Raw genomic sequence first — 20,639 nt, forward strand, 5'->3', positions numbered from 1 at the left:
GCCATGGGCATATTTCAGAATACCTTCTTTTCTCGCTGCTATTGCCCCTGTATCCTACCCTTACTTTAAAAATTGTATTTTTTTCTCTAATCTTCACCCAGAGAATCTAGTTGGGTCCCTGGGGGGGGGGGGACATGAAACTATAGGATCTCCCTGAGATGGACCCTTAAATTTTTAACTCACTCACTGCTCTACTGTCAGCTTCCAACAGTTTGTACCTCCAACAACTCATCAAATGTGCTGTTTAAGTATTCTTATTAGTTACTGACTCCAGTGCCTTCTGCTCCCAAGATGATGAGACAGGCTGTGAATTTACATATTGTGCATTATCTCTAGATTTTTATGGTGTCATTTCATCCTGAAGCCTTAATTCTCTGATAGTTATAAGAAAATCATTTTCATTTTACTTTGTTCACATTTGTATTTGTTGTTAGGATGAGGTTAAGACTTTCAAGATCTTTACATGTTGGGCATAAAAGCAGAAATTTGCCATTGACTTTAAAATCTATAGTAAATTAAAAATAAATTTTCAAACACTCAATTTTCATTTTTTTGAAGTGATAAATTCATATTTATACAGTATTATTCTCACAAATAAATGATTGTAGATTTTTTTTAAAAAGATTTATATCAGTGATTGACTCTTGGTCATGATTAACAAGACCATAGGCTAAAAACTGAGGGAGAGAACAGACTAAGATAATTTTGTTATGTTTTGGAAGGAATGTTAAACTTTATGCTAAAGTTTTTTGTTTAATTATGTGATTTTTAAAAATTCTAAATTTTCTTTTATGTGTCACTTCTTAATAGAAATCAACAGTCCATTGAGTTTTGTTACTCAGTAACAAAAGTTTGATAAAATATTGTGTTGGAACAGAATATAAACTAAGCAATATTTGGGAATTGTAAGGACTTTTTATCTTTATATGTCTGGATTTTTCTCATAATACACACCCCACTAAATTTTAGAAGGTAATAAAGTCAAACCAATATTTGATCCTCCAAATATTAGAAATTTCATCTCCTTTTAAAAATAAGGTCTAATTTTTTACCAGATAATTTACTTTTCGAATGATGGTGTTTGATAGATTTAATAATTTCAGTTTTAAAAATTAATTTAAAATATCATATTTTATCAGTTTTAAGATGATCATTTCTTTAAAATGTGTCTAAAATCTGAATGGATCTAGTGGATAATGTTTATAGGTTAACTAGTAATATTTTTTAAAAGTGGTACTATAGGTAATCATATATTTTATAATTGATTAAATACCATAAAATTTCCTGAAGAATTAAGTGGTTTAGGATAGAATATTTTCTTTTGATAAAGAAAACAAATTTATAGTATATACTTTTTCATCTTAAAATCAAACATAACAGAAATTAATGTTTCTAAGAATTTTTTTTATTCAAAATTTATGGTTAATGGGCTGGGGTTGTGGCTCGGTAGTAGAGTACTTGCCTCGCATGTGTAGGGCACTGGGTTTGATCCTCAGCACCACATAAATAAATAAAATGAAGGTATTGCATCCATCTATAATTAAATTTTTTTAAAAAATGTATGGTTAGATTAGAATCAATGAACAAAATTATTTAAACTTTATAGTTCAGTAAGTGAGATGTTGATTGTATATGCGATTATCGTGATAAGTTATTACAGCCTAGTATAAGTGTCAATTGTGAAAAGAATCTCATAATTTAGCATTAGATAGAGATGGCTGAGAATTCTAGCTTGGCTTAGAGCTATAAGTTATAATACTTCCTTGAGCTTAATTTAGTTTTCAAATATCAAGTGTGGAAAATGTTTACCTTGTAGGGCAATAAACTTACTACTTGAAAGTGTCCTGCCAAGTGCCTGACATGCAGCAGTTTCAGTATATATGTTGCCAGTATGAATTACTGAGAAAAATGGTGCAGCATTAGTGATAAAAATTATTAACATTAACCACATAATGCAATGTAAAATAATTGACAGGCAAGAGGAGACTTGGATTCTGTTCTTAACCCTGGCATCTAACCTGACCATATCACTTCATGATTTTAGATCTCAGATTTCTTAGTTAAATGAAAATTACCAAATGGTACCTGATTATGTATAAGAAGAAAATATATCATTTATTTTCATGAACAGTATATAAGAAAATATTGATGATTTGAAGAATATTTAAATAAGAAATAAACATTGTACTTATGTGTGATTATATCTCAAATTCATCATAATAGTTAACTGTAGCAAAGTCCAATGACACATTTTTCTCTCTCCATAAAATGCTCAATTAGAAACAGGCAGGACATTTTAGATAAGACTGGAATGATAAATTGGCAAAAAATAATAATTAAGACTTTTAAAAGCATTTAGCCATCTGTTATACAATCATGAAGATGATTGAAAAATGACTCCTCATTTGAAATATTCACAACTGTAGAACTTGAAACACTGGGGAAATATTCCTGCAAATATGCGCACTTACGTGTCCCTAGACATAGCTAATGAGAAAAATTAAATTGTGACACAAAATGAATAATAAAGTTTGTGAGATTATATTCTCAAATTTTTATTCACCCAGTTCCTTTGAAATTAAAATGTCCTTTGTGACAAAGATACCTGGGGGTGAGGAGGTGGACTGCTATCTGCTTGTTCAAGAACCTTGGTATTTAAACCAGTGCATAATAACGGTTTATCAAGGCATGCAAAATTTTTCATCAAAGGCCTTATCTTTCTTTATGTCCATCAACCTCCTCTTTTATAGAATTATTTGCTTTTAGCCTCTTCTCTTTATTTTTATTCAACCATTTATACTGATTCCTTTTTTATCCTACCTATCCACATGCAAAATAAATTCAAGTGCTGTTTTTCATAAATCCTTTATTCTGACTCTCCTCTTAATGTTAGTCAGCTTTCTCTCACTCTGACTAAAATTCCCAATGAGAACAATTTAGAATATGGAAAATTGATGTGGGCCTCATAGTTCTCAGTTTTAGAGGTCTCAGACATGGTCAGCTGACTTCATTGCTGCAGGTCCAAGGTGAGTCAGAACTTCAAGGTAGAAGGGCATGGTGTAAGAAAATTGTTGAGCTTGTAGCAAGTAGGAAGCAGAGAGAGAGGAAATCAAGGATCCAGTGACAAAATATGATCTCCAAGGCCATGCCTTCAGTGAGCTACTTCTCTAGTTGTGGTCCACCTGCCAACATTTACCACCCCGTTGTTCATCCAAATTATTAATCCATCAAATTAATGAATCCAATGATAAGGTTATAGCTCTTATAATCATTTTACCTCTGACATTCCAGTGTTATTTAGTCTATCAGCTTTTCAAGAGATGTTTAATAACCAAACCATATACCCTTTATTTGCATTCTCATGTCATTATAACTATTCCTATAAAACAATAGCAATTGTATGTCAATTGTTAGGTATCAAATTTCATGTTGTTTTTATCCTTTTTTTTTATTCCTCAATAGGTGGTAAAAAGTGTCCTTGAAGAGGGTATTGTAACCTCTTCATTCTTTATTTGATAAAACACACTTTGAATTGGGCCTTAGTACTGAGTAAGAAAGAAATCAGTAGGTTACAAAAGAATTTTGACATTAAGGAGCTCACAGTCTTCACAATGAAGCATATGGAGTCGGTTTCTAATAGGTTGATTGGACATTAATGTATTAGCATTTGAACCACCTTCCTTCTTGGGAAAGTACTTCAGATGTACAGATCATCAGCATTCTTGAGTAAAAGCAAAGATCCCCCTGAAGAATATAGAAAAGAAGACATTAAGGTGCTGATTTTTTTTCCTGTTCTAAACTTTCAGTGTCTTTATTCTGCAACTTCTATTTTAATATTTTTGGGTATTTTACTTAAGAAAATTCTCAAAGAGATTTCATTGGCTGGTGTAATTATACATATATTTTTCCTTGAAAATACCATAGACTAGTTCTTCCTAGTAGAATTTTCTGTGGTGATGGAAAAGTTCTCTATTGGTTCTGCCCAATTTAGTAACCATTTGCTACATGTTGCCATTAGACATTGAGCAACTGAATTGTGGCTAGTACGATTTAGAAGCTTAATTTTTGTTGATAACTTTGAGTTAATTTAAATCTAAATTTAAATAGCCACACATGGCTAGTAACTGTCAAATAGGACAACACAGGTATAGAACAAGGAAGGAACCCCTGTAGCAGAGATAACTAGAAGATTTTACTCATCAGTCACAGCCAGCTAACTCTTCCCTCTGAATTTGGGCATGACTTTACTTAGAAGCATTGTAAATCACATTACACAAAGAAGAATTAATGTCTGAGAAGAATTCTAATTTTTCAGGATCTTTTATTTTTAAGGAGCAAGAACCAAATACAAACCAGTTTCATTTGAAAGGTGAAGGGTATTGGGAGGTTTTCATTGAACTAAATTCTTCTAAGTGTCTAGATGCTTAGATAATGTGAGTTCATTGTGTTCAAATGTTCATATTAGAAATATGAGTTCTGGTCTGGGTTCTGCTGGTCTTTGTACACAATGATGAATACATTCTTCAAATTAAGGAGAGCATAATGCAGAACAGCCCAGACTCACTCTTCACAGCTTTATAAGAACAGTAAAAACAAGTACTCTTTTCTCCAGTTTTCAGGACTCTTTTACTTGGAGGCCTTGGGGGTGGAGGGGAAGAAAGAATCTGCTTTACCTGTCCATTCTGGAAGTTTGGATAGAGTTGATTATGACTCTCAATGTAGAATGAGTGAAACTCTGACCAGCATTCATCTTTCCAAAGGGCAGTTCTGACCCTGGTACTCTCTTACTGAGAATTTGTGTGATTTTTCACACATGCTTTGGTTCTTTCCTCAGTGAACTTTTCAGATCCAAATTGCCTGCTCATTCTTCAAAAGCCATTTTAACTACTACAACTTACAGGAAACATTCCCCAGTTCTCTACCTTCCCTGACTGAAGCTGTGATGTTGGAATCTTTTACAATTGAGTTCCCTTAATTTGCTCTTGCCTCCTCTGTAATAATGACATTTACTCAGTGGCAGGATTTATGTTTTAGTTTCGTAGCCTCCATGATAGCAATCAAACTATTTCCATGTGAATATATCTTTGTCTTTCAAAAAATGTTTTTGGCTATGACCAACTGATGCACAATGTAAATACACACACATATATCTGAAAACAAAACAAAGCAAAATTTATAATACTCTTTTTTTTCCTGTAAAGTCTTTTCAATTTATTTTATTTAAAATGTTGATTAGAACACAATAAATTTCTTTCAAATCCATCCTGCTGTGAAATATTACAGAAGGTGATCATGTAAGATTATAAAACAAGTACTGTAATTGCCAGAGAAATGCACTGAGACATTTGTGATATAGACCATGTTTTAGGAATGGAGAATATAATGTTAAGAGAAACATAATAACTAATTAGATGTTGATAGTAGTTTACCTGCTCAGACACTGCATCTTTCTACCTGTAAAACACTGATACAAATGCAGCAAACTACTTTCATGTGATATTCAGTGAGGAATAAATAGATAATCACTGTGTTTTGAGATCACAACTAGCAGGGATAATGCATACATTTTAAATATATTTGGTAAGTAATACATTTGAAGAGAATTAACAACCAACTATGTTTACATAGTCGAAACAGATAACATTGGACACTATGTGCCAGTCGTTGTTCTGAATGTTCTACCTGCATATGTGTTGCCATACAGTAATCTCCAAAATATATTTCATTAATTTTTCTCAGTTTTATAGTTAAGAGAACAATCACAGAGAGGTTTAATAATTTTGCTCAGTTTTCATTTTATTTACCAAAGCAGCATGTACAGTGCCATGTCCAAAGACAGGAATTTTATTTCAGAATCTGGTCCCTTAACCTTTACGCTTTGTTCAGAAATAACCCATATCTAGTATCATTGACAAAGACAATTTTACTAAAATCAGAGTACTGCATTGCATCCATCCCAGTAAAAGTAGAAATTTATAACAATTAGGTTGTACTATTTCAAGTTAACTTCAGTCCAATAATGAATAATGTTAAAAATGTTTTAGAAATAGCATGCTAGTTTGGGCTATTCATTTCATTGTAAGGCCAATTGTGACAAACATTTTTCCATTGAAAGGAAATTATTCAAAAACCACAAATTGATATGTTCTTTCTGCATCTAAATATTTAACTTTTTTCCAAGTAAACTATTCCAAAAGTATATCATCATCACTGAAAGTTGGGATTTCCAAATGTTTGTCACAAATAAGTATAAGAACTAATTTGTTGATCAGTGACAGAATTCTGAGAACTGTAAATGTGAAATTAGTGCCAAAATATGTCAGTTTGCAGTTTCTATACACAAATAAATTATTTTCCAAATCTGGTACATTTGTATAGGGGAATAGAGGACTGTGGACTCATTATGTTATTCACTTACAGTTGTAAGAAAAACATGAAGAATATTTCTCCAGCTTTTATAAATGTTGGTACAGACAGATCCATTATATTTTCCATTACTATTGCGTATACGTACATGTCAAGTAACTTCCCTTTGGATTCATTATTAGAATAATATTTATCTCTCTCCAAGAATTAGTATGCTTATGTATTGCAAATATAATGATTTTATGAGCTGTAGAGAAAAGAAAGATGAGAGGGATGGAGGAGGAGAGAGGGGGGAGAGAGAGGAGAGGGAGGGAAGGAGGGGGGGGGGGAGAAAAGGTGGGGTGGGGAGAGAGAGAAAGAGAGAGGGAGGAGCTTGTGGTGGTGAAGAGATGGGGAAGTGAAGAGGACATAAGGATAAGCACAGCAATGTTAGAGTCTTGAAAAGATTTCCAGAGAAATTCAGGGTAGGAAAAGAAGATGAGATGTAGAATTCAGTGATGAACTCTGCAACAGGAGGCAGGAAGAGAAATAACATGTTGGATATTTCAAGGACAACATTGGTAACATTATAATACCTTTCACTTGCTTAAAAATAAGTAGAGAAGCTGTACTGAGAAAATTGCAGAAATGTGAGACATCAGGCCACAGGAAAATACAGAGGCAGGAATGGAGATCCTGCTGCATAAGGGAACCTCATGACTCTTGGCCTCACCTCTTAAACGTCCAGATTCTAAAAGGAGAATGTAAAAGGCAAAAATCAGGAAGTTTATGTTTACAGTTGCTCTTTGAGTTTTTAAAAATTGTCAGTGTTAAAAGGTGAATCTTTAGACTGACTAGAAAAGTATTTTCAAACCGTATTGGTAGAAATTATATTCAAGGGCATAGTCTAAGAAATTGCATATTTTTAACTTAGAACTAGAAGGAAAATAAAGGTGAGTAAGAACTGAAGAGCAGCTCAGGGATTTAGGTGGTGATCAATGAGACTTCTTCCTCTGACATTGAGTATATTTTGCCTTTTGGCTGCTTCAAAGAATGAAGATTGGAAGGGACTGAAAATATTATGATCAGTCATTTATTTTTGTCTTTCTTCCCAGAGTTTCATTACTAATCTTCTAATTCAGGCTATTGCAAAGAAAGAAATAGTTTTCACAGTGGCCTCATTCAGTCTTGCTAAATGAGACAGAAGAAAAAGGAAATGCGAACAAACTTTTATTCGGCACTTACTCTGGGCTAGAAGTTGTGGTCACTCTGAGCGCACAGAGCTGATTAAGAGACAGTCTTTGATTTCAAGTTACTCAGAGTCTGTTTCCAATAGATTCTGTGCAATTATCCCCTTAATACAGTATCTTCTGGGTTTACCAATTAACAGGCTCCTTTAATATTGCTTCCAAACCCTCAAAATCCAGCCCTCTCCTGAAAAGTGAATTTTAAAAAATAAAAAAAAAAGTTATTTAGATGGACCACCCTGTGATGTTGCTATAATTGTTGTCTTTTTTCTTTAGTTATCAGACTCTGAGCCTATTTTTATCATCACCTATAATATGATTGAGTTCCGAATAATGTTTATTCAGCATCTATTCCAAAATAATTCTGTGCTAGGTTATGATGTTGTAGAAATCTGTATCATCCAATGCAGTTGTTTTGTCTCTTCTAAGTCAGTATTCTCAAAGGACACCAGGGATTCCCAAATCATTTTCAGTGGAATTTTTCTCAGGCTTTTCCTTCTTTCCTTCTTTTCTCCCTTCTTCTCTCCCTCCCTCCTTCCTTCCCTTTCTTCCTTCCTTATCTCCATGGCTTTTGACCAGTTGACCACCCCATGCTCCTTGGAGTTTTAGTTTTGTATGCTGTGCTTCCATTCATCTGTTTTTCCCCCTCTATTTTCTACTAAGGCATGCATCACATCTGTAGGCCATGAAACATGGGATCTTCAAGTTCAATCATGCCTTCTTCTGTTGTTTTCATTTTTCTGTTTTAATCATCATCACTATCTAATGATGTTAGTTCTTATCCATTCTGATAGGTCAGTATTTCTAATGTTAAGGCCTAACTCAGGTTTCTCACCTGTTATGTGAACCCTAATCAGGACTTGCTTTTTTTCCCTTAAGAAGGAATCGTCTTGATTTTTTTTTTTTTTTCTCTTCCATAATGCCTAGTATAAATACACAGAGCAAGTACTCAGGAAATATTTCTTGAAAGGAGTGTCGCATTTTCCTTCTCTTGTTGGATGCTTAGTACTCCTTAAGAAATGGTGAATCATAATTAAAGCCAACAAAATAAGAATCAGAACAACATTCTCATTTTTTTCCACCACTCGCTCAAGTACACTTAAACCACCTGAAATAGAATAAACTGGTTAGAAAAACAAAGTTGTTCTTTGAGCCCCTACAGAACATAAATTCAGTGAAAATCTGTTCAAACCACAACTCTAATTAAAGGTTTTAGCTGCCAAATAATATGTTCTGGTTAAAGCCAAGTTAGCATTATGGAGTGTTTCATGAATAACAGCACAAGCTTTATACTTTGCTGTTGATTTTCTCATGGGAAACTCATGTGAAGGAGAGTGATACCTCCCTGTTGACTTTAACTTTTAGAAAGGCAAAGCATGCTGAAATTGTACATAATTCTCTTCTAAAGAAAAGGAAATAGCATTTCAATGGTTTTCCTCAGTGTCTTATTGAGTTATGGTGGGGCACAATTATGTCTGTTAAATTGATTTACCAGATGGAAGGTTACATTTTATATTTAGCTGATTAAGTTGTAGGAGCCTGGGATTGTATCTCATGCCATAAAGATCTTATATAAAAGCAAAAATATTTTAATTAACTACAATTTGAAACTAATTAGAGGTTTAAATTGGTTCTCCTCCTCTTTTATTTACATTGAACTAAAAAGGGAAATTGTTCTGAAAAATAGTCTTTATCATAGAGTTTTTGGCTTAATAATTTAATACCTCAATTGGAATCTAAAGAAAAAGAAAAGGAAAATGTTCCCACTCAAGACTTGGAAATTGTTTGCTTATCATGGTTATTTAATTAGGTACAAAGTACTCTCAGTTTTTTAAGGTTACAATAAATAACTCTTAACTTATACCCTCATGAAACAGAAAGATTTAAAAGGAAAAATTATACTTTTTGCCTTTCTTTTTAAACTGTTCAATTTTTTTTGCAAAGAAGTATATTAAAATTTTTACCTTTGTAGGAAATTAAGTGTGATAAAGTGATAAAATTAAATTTAAATTATTATCCCAACACTTTTGGTGATGGACATATATTATTAATAGTTCTTTTTGATGTCCTTCTTTACCACCTTAAAAATAAGATACAAAACAGAACAATATTTAAAACCAGTATCTTAGAATCTTCAGACTTCCAAAACAGTGCCAGTTTGGGAATTCAATAGTTGTCTCTATTGGTTCCCTTTGGGTGCTTTAATAAATTACCACAAACACAGTGAAAGCAATGCATATTCATTACCTTCCATTTTAGAAGTTTCAGGTCCAAAATGGGTCTCACTGTGCTAATGTCAGGGTGTCAGTTATGCTGAACACCTCTCTGGAGTCTCAGAGGCAAATCCATTTTCCCACCTTTCCCAGCTTCTAGGAGCTGCTTCATTCTCTGGCTATGGATGCTTTCAATTTTCAATGCCAATAATAATCAGTCTAGGTTTTTTCAAGCTGTATCACTGCTTCTCTGTTTTATATTTTAAAAGGACCCTTGTGATTGCCATTGGGCCCACTTGTTTAATCTCCTTATCTTTAAGTCAGCTGATTAGCAATCTTAGATCCATCTTCATTTCCCCTTGGAGCAGGTAAAGTGACATATAGTCAGCCCTCTGTATCCTCAGGTCCCACATCTGCAGATTCAACTAACTGGGGATCAAAAATATTTTTTAAAAATGCCTGTACTGAATGAATATGACTCTTTTTTTCTTTGTCATTATTCCCTAAACAGTATGCAAGTATTTACACAGCATTTACGTTATTTATTACAATATATATTATTTATTATATTACATAGCATTTGTATCATTATTTACATAGCATTTACATTATTCACAAAACAGTATATGGTATAATAAGTATTTACATAGCATTTGCATTGTATCTGTTATAAGTACTCTAGAGATGATTTAAAGTCTATGGGAGGATATGCTCGGGTTACATTCAAATGTAATGCCATTTTATATGAGGGACTTCAGCATCCAAGACCTCAGTGTCCATGATGTAGGGGAGGGGAGGTATCCTGGAACCAGTCAGTTACAAGTTATGAGGAGTAGAACATAGACATCTTTGGATTGGAATATTATTCTTCCTACTCCAACTGCTTAGAGTTTTTATTATGAAATTCTCTGTAGTATACTTGGTCATACTACCAGTTGACCATTTTATTTGAAATACTTTTGACGTTTCTTCATCCCCCAAATCATCTAGAGAATGTAGACTACATAGAAGGTGTTTAACAAAAAGTCTCTGGAAAAGGGTTCTGGGGGACTTGAATAAATCCAGAGATGAAATTTTGCCTTTTATATAGTTTTAAAGAGATAATAGTGTTTCCTTATAAATACACACTAAAAGGAAAAGTCATGATTTATGGTGGAATAAAGCTGCAGATTCCATTGAGGCAGAACTGAATTACCGAGACATTCCAAAACCACAAAGTTTATAAAGTCAAAATTTACAAAGGAAAATAAATAATAATAACCTCCTTAAGGACTTAGAAGGGTTTTGAAAGGGGAGAAGAGCAAGAGATGAGGTTCTGTCTGGGCAGAGGACAGATACCTGTTGGTGGAAAGGTAGTGCTCGTCCTTTGTTGTGGGCACTGCTACGGAGGACACCTAATGTCAGAGAGCTTTCCAAGAGCCAAGCAGACTAGTGATTGCACCTGCAGACTTAAAATTAAGAGAGGGAGCATTCTAAGTAGCAAAGTGGATTGTTCAAAATATGTGTATATGACAAGATTGACCAGAAAGCCACTTGAACTAAGCAGATTGATGTGATTCCCTTCATGGTGACCTAATCCAGAAACATGGGAGCTGCATGGAGCTCCTAGTTCTCCTTTATCTTATCAGATAAAGTTTGTTCTGAAACCTCCTCTTTTTTTTTAAATCAGACCTGCTGTTTTAATTCATTCCCATTTATTTTAATCCCCAGTTACTGACCTTTCTCTGGTTTCATATTTATTTGTCCATTAAGCCCTTTATCTTTTAAAATTTAAATCTAGTCTTCCTATTCGCTTATTTTAAAAAAAACATTTACTTTTACATTCTCTTCTGTAACATACAAGTTCTTCCATGGCAAGCACAACCTCTCCCACCTCCCTAGCCTTCTCTCTTGCCTCCACCACCTTATAAAAGTCCTAGAACTACTAAACTGGAAGTTCATGGACAAACATTTCTGCTTTGCACTCACACGAGTTATTTAACACCTGGTTTTCCAAATGCTCCTTGCATTTGGAAAAAAAGTAAAAGTAAATGTTTTTTTTTCTTTGGGTCATCTCTAAATGCTCAGCTGACACATGCTCCCCCTCTGTTAAGCTTTACTTGGTCCCTTCGTCTCCAATATTCATTGTGTTCTTTATGGCAAGCATATATGCCCAAATATACCTGGACACACTTCTGTGCATGAATTTCTATATTAAAAGTAAAATTCTCTACTCAGTTGAGCAAACCTTGAGGAAAATATGGCTTATTTGGTATTGTATCCCCAGCATCTTCAAAGAACTCTTAATAGGCCCTTAATAACTTTCTCATGTAGATATAAATATATGGACCACAATAGGAGTTTACATCCACAAATAGGACTATTTTTAACATTTTATTTAAAATAGTATGTATGTTATGTGGGAAAATTAAAAAAATACTTTGTATTTGAAAAATTAAAGCATAAAAGAACTAGCATATGAAGGCGTTTTAAGCTGTGTGGGATATGGATTCCCTTGACTCCAAAGCATGGTATTTGTGATGCTTGCCAGAAAAATGAAATTCCTTCTGCATTCCACATCTGATCTATAAGACCTCTTGCCATAACATTCAGCATCACAAAATTCTTAGGCATTAAAAAAAAAAGAAGCTCAGCTACTTCTCAACATTTTAAATCCAGACTTTTAATGTAAGTTTCCTTTCATGCTTGGATACATTTATAAACATGCATTCATTACTTTAAAAACATTTTATTGACAGCTATCATGAACCTATGTAGTTGTTAGGTACTGAGAGCAGACAAAAAAGAAACTTAGTGTTCACTGTTCTGAGCACTGTCTGCAATATAGTAGTTTCAGTGATTCAGTGAGTACTTGAACCACATTGTAGTGTCTTGAGGTTAAGGAAATGATGGTGGCAAGTACAAAGCTGCTTAAAAAATAAAGCTTGACTTGAATTAAAATTCAAATGCAGGAAATAGAAAGTAAGATCTGTGTCTATTTGAATGTGAAACATTTAAGCACGTACTATATATTGAGAGAAAAGAGCCAAAAAGAGAGGGGATTTAAAGACATATATTAAGTGTATATATTTTCATTTTTCATTTGATATTCCTTTTCCCAGCACCATGTCTAGTCCTCATTTCTCAAAATTGTGGGCATCCTCCCTAGGAGCACTGTACTCCCCTCCCACTGTTATCTGTCAGCATCTCACTCAGCCCTGGGGCATCATCCTTTAAAGCAAATGAAACTCTTCTTTACAGCCACAACACTCTGCTTATACTTATCACAGGGCATTGATCATAGCCAGGCTCATGTTCACTCTTGCTAGGTATTAGCAGTGAAGCTGTCCACCTTATCTCTGAGGCAGATGCCTGAGCATTTCACACACCCTTTTCCCCATCCTTCAACTCCTCCTTTCTTTAAATAACTAGTGGGTTTATGCTGTATAATAGGCATTGCTTTGATGCTTAAAAAGAACAATGAAATATAACTAAATATGCTTCCATTCTTCATGAAATTTGAAGCCTTGGTTCTCATAATTATTTCATAGCTGTTTATTGAATTTAACTAAACAATAAAATCAGGTCAACAGAAGGTTTTAGTTTTAACTATAAAAATAATTAAATATTTTACAACTCATAATTTGTTTCTGTCCAGAATCATATTGCTTGATTAAACTCTATTTATCTGTTAAAAATGGTAGATTATATGCAAAATGTCCAAAAATTTTGAATAAAACCATAATTCATTCTTTGTCCCAGTTTTTTAAAAAGGGCAGTATTGACTAGCACTTTTTGCATTCATTCATTCACTCTCTAAATGTGTTTTACCAAGAGCCACCTAAGCCAGCTGATCACTAAGAAACTGCTTGACAGATAATACCACTGTTAGGTTGAGGCATCTGAGTGTCCTGTCATAGGCTTTGAGCTCCAGGAGCCCCTGTTGTAGCATCCTGGGTGGTACAGGGAAATGCCATCCCAGAGCTGTTAGTCCTCTTGGGGTCATGCTCCCTTACCCAGGTCCCCACTCTAGCTTCTCATGCTATTCTGAGCTGTTTTCAATAACTTAGGAATATTCTTTCCCATGTTTGCCTGTTAGTATATTTTTCTAGTCTTCAGGAGGATGTCATTGGTCAGTATTGTTGTTCTGATACGTGAAAGTAACCCAAGAAATTAAATTCATCTTTACACTGATGGAAGGAAATACGAATAGCCATAGAGATTCACAATGATATGTGTCACTGTGCTGTCTTTCAGAGTAAAACACTACAGACCAACTACATACTCAACATTATCATACTCTTAAATAAAATATATTCATATGGAAATGTTCATAAATAGTGTGAACTATATCCATGTATTTTTTTAAATATATAATTATGTGGAAAGAGACACATAACCACACTTACAATTTGGTTCTCATTTTCAATTTCTTTTATAATAAAACACAAAAGAAATGTTCTGGAAAGGTGTCCTCAGTTGTCCTATTCTTAAGCATCTCAATCATGTATGGCATAGATAATCAGAAGAAAATAATAAATAATAAATACTTGCCACCATCATTTCCTTAACCTCAAGACACTACAATGCAGTTCAAGTACTCACTGAATCACTGAAACTACTATATTGCAGAGAATGCTCAAATACAAAATAAACACTTTTCAGAAGATTTCACTGTAAATTGTGTAATATAAGTAATGTTTACTAAAAGGATAACTGTTTTTTTTACCAAATAAACTTTTGTATGTTTGCAGTAAGAGAATGGAAAGATGTTTGCAGTAGTATTTTTCAATTGAAAGATTCTTCAGGAAATTACATTCATATATTTCTATAAATACGACTAGTTATTAGAAGCCAAAATTTCCCCAAAGTGATTTTAAAAGACTTTTATATATGAATTTCATATTGTTAAATGGTTATAATTAAAAATAGATTAGAAATTTTGCTCCTTAATATTAAAATGTATAAAATCTTGACTCACAACATTAAAGATTCATATTACCCAAGCCAAAAAAGGCATAAGTTGTGATACATTTATTGCATTATTATTACCAAACTCTACTTTTGAAAATACATAGCTTTTGTCTAATTATGAAACTCATAATTAGCATAGCATACCTCTTTTGATCAACTAGATTAAAGGTTCTTACTCTGTCCCCAAAGTTTCTTTCATAATTGCAATGTGTATTCAGTTGAAAAGTTCACATAGGACATGGATTTCTGCATGGCCAGCTGAGGTGAGAGGAGAGACAGGGGCAGGTCCTTATTCCAGGAGGCCCAATCATCATCAGGTACAGACAGTAAGCAAGAGATAGATTTCACGTTTGATTCCAAGTGACAGAATGTTTGAAATGTCAACTTTTAAGGCAGCTCTTTGAGTGGGAGATAGCATGAGAAACTCTTGAGAAAAACAGCCCATGTGGATAAGGTAACAGCTGTCCAGTACATTCAGAAAGAATAGACAGTGCCACTAAAGGAATCGGAGGCTGACACTGGAGGCTGGACCTCCATTTAGTAGCCTTTAGTGCTAAATGTTCATGGCAGGTGGAATTGTTGAATATTGTTAACATTCTTTAGTGTAAAGAAATATTAATCTAGTGCTTAGTCTTGATGAATAATTACCCTCCTTAGTATTAGGAAATAGTATGTTTTAAATAGTATTAACATAAATAATAATATTTTATCACAGTGAGAAGTAGTTCTTTTTCACCTTTTGATCATTTCCAATGAGAACAGAGATTTTCCACATACTATGATGTGTAGTATTGACATTTTTGTCTAAATTATTGATGTAAAGAAAAGTCATAATCTAGGATTAAAAGTGAACAGAAATAATGTCCATATAGTACATTAATGTGTTGTAATATATTTAAGAAAAAAAATTAATAGAGTAGAATTTATAAATAGGTTAATTCAAAAAGTAAGGAAAATATGTAAAGTCAATTATTAATAAAAAGTCTTTTAAATATACTAAATAAAAATTCAGAAAAGGATTATTGCTATTTCATTGTTTTTATAGATAACATTCATTAGGCTCAGGAGTTTTCCAGTCAGAGCCATCTATCCCTCTAGTTATTTTTTATTTTGTTTATTGTGTTTTAACCTAGGTTCCTTAGCCTTATACATGGACTATATGAAGCATGCATTTATTCAACATCAATGTGACAGTCAGTTGGCTAAACTTGTTCTACCTCTTTAATCCTTCACCAAGATGTGTGATAAGGAATGTCATTCCTTTTTTATAGATGATGAAATGATCCACAGATGGATCAGCTTATCTGGCATATGGTTAGTCCATGAAAGAATTACCATTGAAATCAAGACTCTGGTCTCATTATGTCAGAGGCCTGCATACTTCTACAAAAGGTTGTTTGTGTGTTTGTATGTGTGTTTACACGAACATATCATGACACTGCACTCTCATGTACACTATCACACACACACACATCCTAGTGAAAAGACAAGTCTAGGACGCCATTTACTGTGCCTTGGAATCCTGATTTTGTAACCTGTGTGTCTACTATCTAACTTCACTATCTATTTCCCAATTTTTGTTCTCATACCCTAAGTTTGTTCTGAACCATACAGATCAGTATGAGAACAAAGATTTGAAATACCTTTAGATTGCACAACATTCTTTCCATGTTTTGTTGACTGTAGTTCAATTTTTTTTCCCTTCAGAGTGAGAAGATAAAAAATTTTTTCTTTTCTCATTTATTTTAGTGTTGATTGTTTTCACTAGATCATTTTTTTTGCAAACCCAGGGTCTCATGCATAATAATTTTTTGCAAGTTTATCATTTTAGCAGAAAAATGCATTTAATTGAATATGCAAGTAAAAAGTGTGCTTTCTGTTTCTGTGATTAATTGAGATATAGAGGGTTATGGGTGTGGGGTAAAAATAGAAAGATAATTAGTGCAAGTAGCCATAAAATGCATTCACATATAAGCAGAACTTCTCCCCAGCTAGTGATCTCTTTCTGGGCTCTGAGGATTAGCATCCCATTAGTAAGTTTCTGGCATAGAAGTCTTCAGCCTCTGGGGAGAACAGAGCATTAAAAATGGAACTAACTCCAACTGCAAACTGAGTCAGCACACTGGGTCATTAATTCTAGGGCTTAGGTACATATCATGCTGAGCTTTGGGATATGGGCTTCTGATACTGTTAGTAGTAAGTTTATAGAGCATTGCAAGGACTATATGATGGCTAGCTATCATCCCATTCTTCACTTTAGCCCCTGAGATAGCTCTGGTGACTCAAAACCAGTATTGAAATCTAGGCAGAATCTTTTCCTTAAACCATTGGATAAGGGTCCCTTCCTTACAGAAATTATGTATTATATATTTTGCAAAAACAGGTTAATGTTGCACTTACATATAAGTAGTTCCTAGTTTTTAGAAAGTTATGACTTCAATTTATGAAGATGAATAAAATCAGAATGTCTCAAATATTATCCCCTCTACAATTGAAAATTATGCCTTTCTCATGTCTCTACCTACCAACAGAGATGGTGACTAGATTGGCTTTCTTTAGAAATATTAATGGTATTCACATGATTGCACTTACACGTAGAGTCTGAAATATCTGAACCCATAGAAGTAAACAGCAGCATAGTGGTTATCAGAGAATGAGGGTTACTCAAAGTCTCAGCCAGGTAGGAGGAATATGGTGTTCTATTACACAGAGGGTAATTGTAGTTAACAATATCGTATTATAATCCACAAGAGTTAGCTGAGAGGATTTTGAATGTTCTCCTCAAAAAGAAATTATGATTTTTTTAGATGAGGGATTATTTAAGTATCCTGAGTTGATCGATTCACAGTGTATAAAGGTAGCAAAACATTACACTATGCACCATAAGGATGCACACTTATTATCCATTAATAAAAGTTTTAAAATAGAAATAATAGAAAAATTAAAAACATGTTCAAATTCCTTTCTGAGAGTAAAAGTTATGGAAATATTTAATATTTTCAAGGTATATATAGCATTCTCCAATTTCTAATCATCTTTGCTTACCCTTTTTGGGGATACTTTTTGAGGATCTCTGACAGTTGTTATTATCTCCTTTAATCATCCCAGAGTAACAGACTTATTAATAACTGCCATTCTCTGATTGCTCACCCCAGGGTTTCTTAGACTTGGCACTACTGACATTTGGATCCAGATAATTCTTTGTTGCAAAGGCAATCTGTACATTTTAAGCTATTTGGCAGCTCCCCAATACTCATGACCAAAATCATCTCCAAACATTGCCAGCTATCCCTTGGGGGCAAGCTCTTCCCTAGTTGAGACCCAGTGACTTACCCTTTCAGGACATTTTGATTCTAACATGACTGCTACCTCCATTGTACTGTATTAATCAGGGCCCTGGCAGAAACAGGCCTCTGTGGCATGGGTCATAGACTTTTATGAAGGACTGCTTACAATGAAGTGAGCAGAGTTAAAGGAACTGTGGAGGGATGTGGAAGAACTAGAAAATAGCTGCAGAAGGAAGCCACTTCTATTCCCAGGACTAAAGAAATAAGAGGAGTAAATTGTTCATGAGTGCCAGAGAATTGAAGCCATGAATCAGGGGCCTCCAGAGGGAGGTGCAGTTGGAAGGGTGCAAAGCTATGGCCAATGATGAGCACCATACCTGAGAGAGTACAGGATACACTCTTCCCTCCCTGATCTTTGATCATTTTGCAACCAGTGTATCCTGTCAGTAGATTGAGTCCAGAAGAAATCTAACCACTCCAGCAAAGGTGTAGAGTGGTGTACTTCTGGGAACCAGTTGCCCTGGGTGCTGAGAAGGAAGAAAAATGGAATCTGTTGGGCAGATTAAGAAAATCCAGATACAGCAATTCCCATTATAACATGAGAAATGGGGATTTAAAGATGTCGAGTAATCCATTCAAAGCTAGATAGCTAATGTGTGGAGTCAGTGTTTACTTGCACACCTCTTTAACTCCAGGACTGCATTATGTGGGTGTCAGCTGATTTGGATAAATGAGCAGATGTTCAATGAGTCTATGAATTTTTCAAGGTCAGTGTTTTTTTGTTTTTTGTTTTTTTTATTAGATGGTAGATGCAAGACTAGAATGCAGTCCTTATTCCTATTCTGGAGTTTGCTTCCTGAAGAGCTAATATGTTCAGCTCTTCCTCAAATAGATATGGGAGTAAAAGCTATCTACCAAAACTTGAAAATCATTTCTTTATGAAGGGTCTGTGAAATTCTAGGTTTCTTGTTGAATGTTTAAATGATATTTGCTGTTTTTCCAAGCTGTCATCAGTTTTGTGTCTTGACTGCGGACACGAGTCCCAGCTGGTGCAGTGTGTTAGGAAAAGGAAGACAAACTGAGAATCAGGAGATTTGGCATTCAGTCCTGGCTCAGCCATTCCTAGCTGGGTAACCATCACCAGTACTGCTAATAAAATAGATTCCGTACGCTTTTTTCTTTCCTTTTGCATTCAGCTAGATCTTAGTTCTTCTCAGGTTCTGACTGGGTGACCATATCTTGGGGAAAGTGGGGAAAGTATTAGTTTTTGTTTCACAAATGAATGATCAGGCTCAGGAAGTACTGGAGTCTCATTGAGAATCCCCTAGCTGGGAAGGGATGAGGTGCAGACTCAATCCCACATCTGCTCCCTGAAGATGCACTGTCTTTGCTATTCCACCCACTGCAACTGACTTTCTATGGACAGCGAGTTTGTAGCATTTAATCTACTAGGTTCCATCATAAATTTCTGTCTATATCTGAGAGTCTGTGATTTGGGTCCCAAGGTTACAGACAAAGCTGCAAAGAGGATGTCAATGTAGTTAGCACTGAGAGACTCCTAGTACCTAATTTTTCTTCTATGAAAAAAACTTTGCAGCTTTTTTAGAGTTAAGATTGATATTTTAAATGAATTTTAAAATAAATGTGTACATGGAAACAAAACTAAGTAAATTAATACAGTCCTATTTTCTTACTTTATGCCTCGGTAAGTTAGGTGTTAGTAGTTGAGATTCAGTCTTATGCATTTTGGTAAAATGGGCTTTTAGCCCCAGAAGTTATGAAAGGAATGGTAACACATTTCAGTTCTCTATCACACTGATCATCTTGTTGTCAGCCCCTGGTCTCTTCCCCACCTCTTTATTTTCTACTTTCACAATATTTTTCAGGCCTCTACTTTTTTACCTTTTCAATATTTTCAGGCATAAAATCAGGTACCCAACACATACATACTGAAAACAAACAAACAAACAAACAAAAAAACAAAACAAAAACTTGCTGTCCTTTTTGTATTTAATCCAGTCTTTATTTCAAGATCTTATTTCACCTAGCCAGTTCCAAGAAAGCAAATAGAAGATTTTTCAGTACTAGTATAAAACTACAGATAATGGAAAAAAGAGAAACAGAGAAAAATAATTATAAATGTTTGAAGCCTGAAAGTGAAAGAAGGGGAAAGATTGTAAGGTCCCCTTTTGATCTCATTTGTCTGGCAAAAATATAAATTCCTTCCAAAAAAAAGTTCTTTCACTAATTAAGAAGTCCAGCTGTATTATTACGTTGTATCTGCTTCAGATAGTGGTGCTTTGGAAAATTATCTTACAATTTTTATACTGTTCATTCTTAAGGAAAGGTAGAGGAGCATTATCTTCAATATTTAAGAGACCAGATTACTTGGGTACAGATCACTTTTGCCCCTGTTACCTTGGGCAAGTTACTTATCCTCTGTAGTTCGGTTGGGTTTTTTTGTTTATTTTACCAGTATTATCATATTATAAACAATATGTGTACCATATGGATGTTCTTAGGGTCAAACAAGTTAATATTGATAATAACAGTACTGGAACATAGAAAGCATGATATTAATATTAGTTATCATG

The 20,639-nt window shown here is 34.2% G+C and overlaps 1 protein-coding gene across 1 annotated transcript in view; it reads left to right on the top strand.

Moving 5' to 3' along the window:
* The window catches only part of Hdac9 (histone deacetylase 9), a 658,195-nt gene that overhangs the window by 290,899 nt on the left and 346,657 nt on the right, over positions 1-20,639 (top strand). The window lies entirely within an intron of this gene.

Source organism: Callospermophilus lateralis, chromosome 1 (genome assembly GCF_048772815.1).
Source record: "Callospermophilus lateralis isolate mCalLat2 chromosome 1, mCalLat2.hap1, whole genome shotgun sequence".
NCBI classification, from domain to species: Eukaryota; Metazoa; Chordata; class Mammalia; order Rodentia; family Sciuridae; genus Callospermophilus; species Callospermophilus lateralis.